This window comes from Beta vulgaris, chromosome 3, assembly GCF_026745355.1.
Source record: "Beta vulgaris subsp. vulgaris cultivar EL10 chromosome 3, EL10.2, whole genome shotgun sequence".
NCBI lineage: Eukaryota > Viridiplantae > Streptophyta > Magnoliopsida > Caryophyllales > Amaranthaceae > Beta > Beta vulgaris.
The window spans coordinates 25,477,398-25,483,542 of NC_079204.1; the positions used below are offsets into that span (position 1 = coordinate 25,477,398).

The 6,145-nt window shown below is 37.6% G+C and overlaps 1 pseudogene; it reads left to right on the forward strand.

Annotated features, from left to right (window-relative positions):
- Positions 1 to 2,018: 2,018 nt before the first annotated feature.
- On the forward strand, positions 2,019 to 5,719 carry LOC109136394 (splicing factor U2af small subunit A-like; annotated as a pseudogene).
- The last annotated feature ends 426 nt before the right edge of the window (positions 5,720 to 6,145 follow it).

Genomic DNA, 6,145 nt, shown 5'->3' on the forward strand with positions numbered 1-6,145 from the left:
TTTTCTTTTATTACAATATTAAATCTTGCTCAGCCTTTGGCTGATATTATAGTGTTTAATGTGCAGGGACTTGAACATAGTTAACTCTGGTTGGGGTTAAAGAGTGCGTTGGTTCTCTTTTGAGTTAATAAGATTTCCGCTGTTACTTATTTTACTATAAGATTTATATTATGGTTTGTAATAATTAATCAACATTCTATTTAGTTGGTCTGTAATAATTAGTTAAAACTTATTATTATTGTTTTAATTAGAACCATTAGCCTTGCGGTCATTATTAATAATTATCGCGGCGTATTAGCACCTTTTGATATTCGAGTTTATTTATATTAAGTTGTTTTTAGAATTATTGGAAATTCAGGGTTGTTACAAATTAACGGTGCCACATGGCACTATTCACTATATATGCGCCACATATGTGTCATGTAAATCGCTACGTCATCTTACAAAATAAATATTGTTTGTCACTAGATTTGAACATCCGACCTCTTGCAAAGAGAAGTTTGTCCTTACCATCTCAACCAACCTTTTTTAGTGGTTCATAAATCGAGATAATGTTATATATTCATTGCAAACATAAAGTAATTAAATGTCGGGTTTTTTGATAAGGCCGTGGAGCAATCGCGAGCCAACGATTTCATAAGAGGGAAAGAATTTGATAAGGCCGTGGAGCAATCGCGAGCCAGAAAAGAAAAGGGAAGACAGGCAGAGAAAAGACAAGGGACGCGAGAGTGACCGTGGCCGAGATGAAAGAAGGGAAGAGTCCAATGTGGTAAAAAGGGGGAACAATCGTGAAAGAAACGACCGAGAAGGGAGCGGTCTTGAGAAGGGCGAACGCAAAGAAAAATTCGACGTGGACACCCAACTCACCACCTCCAAAAGCCAGGTATACTTGATGAATAAGGACAGTGATAAATGGCAGCGTCCAAAGCAAATGTCCCAAAAAACCGCGACAAGAGCAAGTGGTGTGATTTCCATGGGGATCACGGACATTTGACTGAAGACTGTCGGCATTTGAAGGATGATTTGGCGGATTTGGTACGAAGAGGTTATTTCAACCAATACAAAGCTCAGACTAGGGAAGGAGACTTCGTCAAACCCGTAAACTAGAATGTACAATCGCGGATCAGTGCGATCCACGTTATTAGTAGCGGCCCGATTCATGGAGGCAATGTAGGCGGAGCAAAGGCCAGCCTAAAGGAATTCAGGCATCATGTAAACTTCAACGAAAGTCTACCATTGAAGAAGCTGCCAGCAATGCCGACAATGTCATTTACCCTGGAGGATGCTAAGCATGTTGTCTACCCTCACAATGACCCGCTAGTGGTCACTCTGAAAGTGTCAAACTACTTAATCCATAAAATTTTGGTGGACGGAGGCAGTTCTGCAAACATTCTTTATCTGTCAACGTTCGAAAAACTGACGATTAGCCGGGAGTATTTGAAGCCAGTCAGATACCCAATTATTGGGTTTACAGGAGCATCGGTGGTACCGGGGGGGCTGATTACACTCCTGGCGAGTATTGGGAGAACGAAACGTCCAGAGACGTCATGGTGGAGTTTCCAGTAGTAGACGTCTTAGGGGCATATAACGCCATCATAGGGCATCCCTTCCTTCATGACGTCCAGGGGTCGTCTCAACCTATCATCTGACAATGTTGTATGTCTCCAATGAAGGAGTAATGTCAAAGTTGAAGGGGAATCAAGAGATGGCGAGGTCATGTTACTTAACGACGTTGAACCAGCCCGCCTAAAGAGTCCCAATTTAAAATCTTGACCCGCCATCAAGAAAGCAAAGAAGAGCTCAAAGAAAGGCACAAGCTGAGGAAAAAGAAGTTGATGGGATAGGTGGGAAGGAGGTCGAAGTGGTTTTAATGGAATATCTTGAGTCTCGGCTAGAAGATGAGCCGAGACCAAAGCCAGACGAAGAAACTAAGTAAGAGATGTTAGCTAATGATCCAAGAAAATGCAGACGTCTTTGCATTCTCGACGGATGAGATGTCGGGAATAGACCCGGCCGTAATGGTCCATCGTCTAAATGTCGATAGCGTAGTCCGCCCTGTAAAGCTAAAGAAGAGGGCTTTCTCGGTCGAGAAAAATAGAGCAATTAAAGAAGAAGTGGATAAGTTGCTAGCGGCTGATTCATTGAGCCATGCGACTATCCTAAATGGCTGGCGAATGTGGTAATGGTCAAAAAGGCCAGCGGACAATGGCGAATGTGCGTTGACTTTACAAATTTGAACCAAGCATGCCCAAAGGACTGTTACCCTTTGCCTAGGATAGATCAGTTGGTAGATTCCACCAGCGGTAATGCACTGGTGAGTTTTATGACGATGACTCATCACCGCCATACGAATCGAGTGCTGAAAGATGAGAAAAGATTAGCACTAGATCATAATAGAAAACAAGCAGGTCAAAGATGACTAACTTACGTCAATCCAAGAAGAATGAAGCTTCTCGAACTCCTCCTCCTCGGAGAGTGCTCGAATGACCTTTATGTCCGGCCTCGAGATGAAGCGTACAAATATATGCAAAAGTATCACCTATGAGAGACCTCCTTAATGACATAAGTGATTACTCATCTAAAAACACCTAATTTGTTAAAAAGGTGGTCTGTTATAACATGATAAAGGAGACCTCTTTTTTTAAAAGGTGGTTTTTTTGAACCTTCTCAAAAGTTTCCAATATTAAAGAAACCACTTATTCCTATTAAGTGGTGATTTTGATTTTATATCCTTTTTAAAAATATTTTTTCATCCATGTGGGTGTATATAGTTCACTAATAACTGTATATAGTCTTGAAGCAATAATAACTTTAGTATTCAGAAGAAAAAAAAAAGGTAAAAGAAAAAACATTCATACTCTATTCTAAAAATCCCTAATTTCATTTACTTTCATCACATCTCTAGATCTCCCTCTTCGTCCCAGGTCTCGGTAGAAGAGAGAAGAACCGCCTGAATTTTGTGGGAAAACCTACCCCAAATTCATTCGCCGGCTACCTTCACCAGTCCCCATGAATTCACCGGTCATTTCCTTCGCCAGTCTACTCGTCTTCGTGCGAATTCTGTCCCTATTCCAAGCAACTTTGTTCTATCACCACCACGCCACTGCCTATCACTATCACGCCATTTCATCGCCAATCGAAAATCATTCCGGTAATTATTGATTCATTTCGAACTCTTACTTGTTTGTTAGGGTAATTGAATTACCATATTTCTTTTATTGGAATTCATGTTTTTTTTGTATATATTCATTGTACTTGAACTCTTTGCCATGATTATTGTGAAGCAATTGAAGCTGCAATTCGACTTAATTTAGGTATTTTTGTATACAAATCTGCAATTTTTTTGTAGTGGGAAATTTTGCTTGTCCATTGTTATATTGATGATTTTAAGTTTGTATTTCTCTTTCGGTTTTTATTTTAGCCCTAAAAACTTTATTTCGTTTGAAAAATTAGTTTAGGAGTTTATATATAACGATAATCATGTGTTGATAGCATAGTTTACAGTGATCTATGTGATTGACGTATGATATATTGTTTATTGAGTTCTTTGGATTTCTTTCAGTTCTATGAAGATATAGTTTTATCCTTAGTATTGTTATTGCTGGGAAAACAATGATAAAGTTGAGTTGGAGTGACCAGTCAACATGATTAATGTATGTAGTGGTTTAATCTTGCTTGTTAATTGGTGATTTTGATTGATATACGCATGCACCATGCAGCCATAAATCCATCTTCTAAGATGGTAGCATTGGTTTAGGAATGTATATGATAAAATAACATGTTGTTCGGATAGTTACTATAATTTATCTGAGTGAAGCATGATGTATTCAGCTCTTTGATTGGTTTTTATCTTTATGAATATTATTGGTTTATCCTGTTGCTTTGATTGCTAGGGAAATTATGATGAATTGGAGTTGTTTTAAGCTGATTTGACTGTTGCTTTCTATACATAGAAGGGGATTGTTTTCTCCCTTCTCTGGTTCTATTTGCTTGTATAACGTGATTTTTAGTTGTAAGTATTATAGTTTAAAGACCTGTTTAACTTTGAAGGATAGCACTCTGTCTTGGTAACTAGCAGAGATCCTCCATGTCTAGATTAGTTAGCTGACGGCCCATAGGTGGAGAGATTGGGACTAAAGATGAGAGATAAAATATGATAGAAGATTCTGATTGATAGAGGGAGTGAAGTTGCAATTGACTTCTTGTTCAAACAATTTCTGTTAATTCACAAGGAAGAAACACAAGCAAAGAAAATGTCTCAATCTTGTAATGTTATAGTTTTTAGGTTGTTTAATGCTTGTGTGTTTATGATTTTTGACTTTTGTTGTTTGTTACTATACTTAACTGTTTTGCTTGTTGTGGTATCTTCTTACTATAATGCTTGTAATGTAAGTTGTTTGGCCATATTCCGAAATCATTGTTGATCTTAGTTATGCTGTTATATCCAATCTTTGGCAGGTGGGCAATGTCTATATTCAATATCTGGAAGAAGAGCAAGTTGCTGATGCTCTTCGTAATTTGACTAGGAGACTCTATTCTGGTAAGATTCTTTCTGATGGTGAATATTCTATTTTGGAAGCCTTTTTAAAAAAATCTTAGAGTTTAACTCAATGCAATTGTACCTGCAATGTGCATTGTAGGTCGTCCCATCATTGTCGATTTCTCTCCAGTCACAGGTTTTCGTGAAGCCACTTGCAGGCAATATGAAGAGAACACTTGCAATCGTGGTGGTTATTGTAACTTCATGCATCTGAAGAAGATTAACAGGTAAACTCAATGGTGATTTATTAAGACTGTTTCATTAATATTTAGTGCTGAAACATGGGTTGGTTTCATTACTTTTATGTGGTTAGAGAGTTGTGAAGTCAGCTATTCGGGAGGTATAAGAGATGACGCAGCACAAGCCAAAGCATAAGCCCATTCAGACACAGACGCTATGATTATGACGATCGCCACCATGGGCATAGTCATAGTAGCAAAACATATGATAATAGGGATAGCTATTATGAGAGTCGGAGCACGAGACATAAGAGCAGTAGTCCTCACAAGCATGGAAGAAGCGGAAGTCCTGCTGGTAGGAGAGAGATTCCCCATTAGGGAAGGAAGCAAAGAGAGGCGTGCAAAAATTGAGCAATGGAATAGAGAAAAGGAAGAAGCTGAACAAGCTGCTAAGACGTAGATTGATACTGACAACAACAATGATGGTTATCATAATAAAGCTGCACCATATGGTGAAGAGAACTATGGTTACCAGCAGCCAATACCACAGCGTCAGGAGGGATATGGATATTGATCAACTTATGGCATGGTTCGTTTCCTACTTTCTATTTGCACTTATAGAGTGTGTGAAAAGATGATATTATGGAACAAAGTTAGTAAAGTAGCATTCTTTGTCCTACTTGGTTGTATTCTATTTTTAATGCATATATTTTATTCTTTTCAGTACTTGGCCGAGCTCATACGCACAAGCATAAACAAGCTGGAGGAGGAGGAATTTTGAGATAATATATATTTTTACTTGTTATATAACATATTGCTTGAAATTTTAGGAGCTATATTTTTAAGTTTGTGCACATGAATCGAAAGGAACAGGCCTAGGTGCTCTATTTTTTATATATATAACTTAGATGAATTTTTGGAATCTTCTAACAATATATTGATATACATGGGATTTTGTAGTGAATGATATTAATGAATGAAAAGGTATTCAATTATAAAATCATTTGAATTATCTCAATACGAGTGCCTAGATCTTCTATATATATGTAAATTACTTGTAGATTATGAAAGACATGCATGAAGCAGGTGAAACGGATTGGAGAAGCGTATAATAATATTGAAATTTTTTTTAAAAAAAATAAGATTAAAGAGACCACCTTTTCCTTTCAGGTGGTGTTTTCAGGAATGATTAAAAAGACCACCTACATATTAAAAATGATTTCTTTGTAAGATGAAAAAGACCACCTATCTGTAAAATGTGGCGCCTTATCCTTCTTCTTTTTTCCCTATTTAAATTCATAAATAACCACTTATTTTAATGAAGTGGTCTCTTCTATCAAATTAAGAAACCACTCGCAATAAGTGGTTATTTATCCTGAGAGACCTGTGAGCTGAAGACCACCTCTCGTGTGGTCTCTAAATGAGA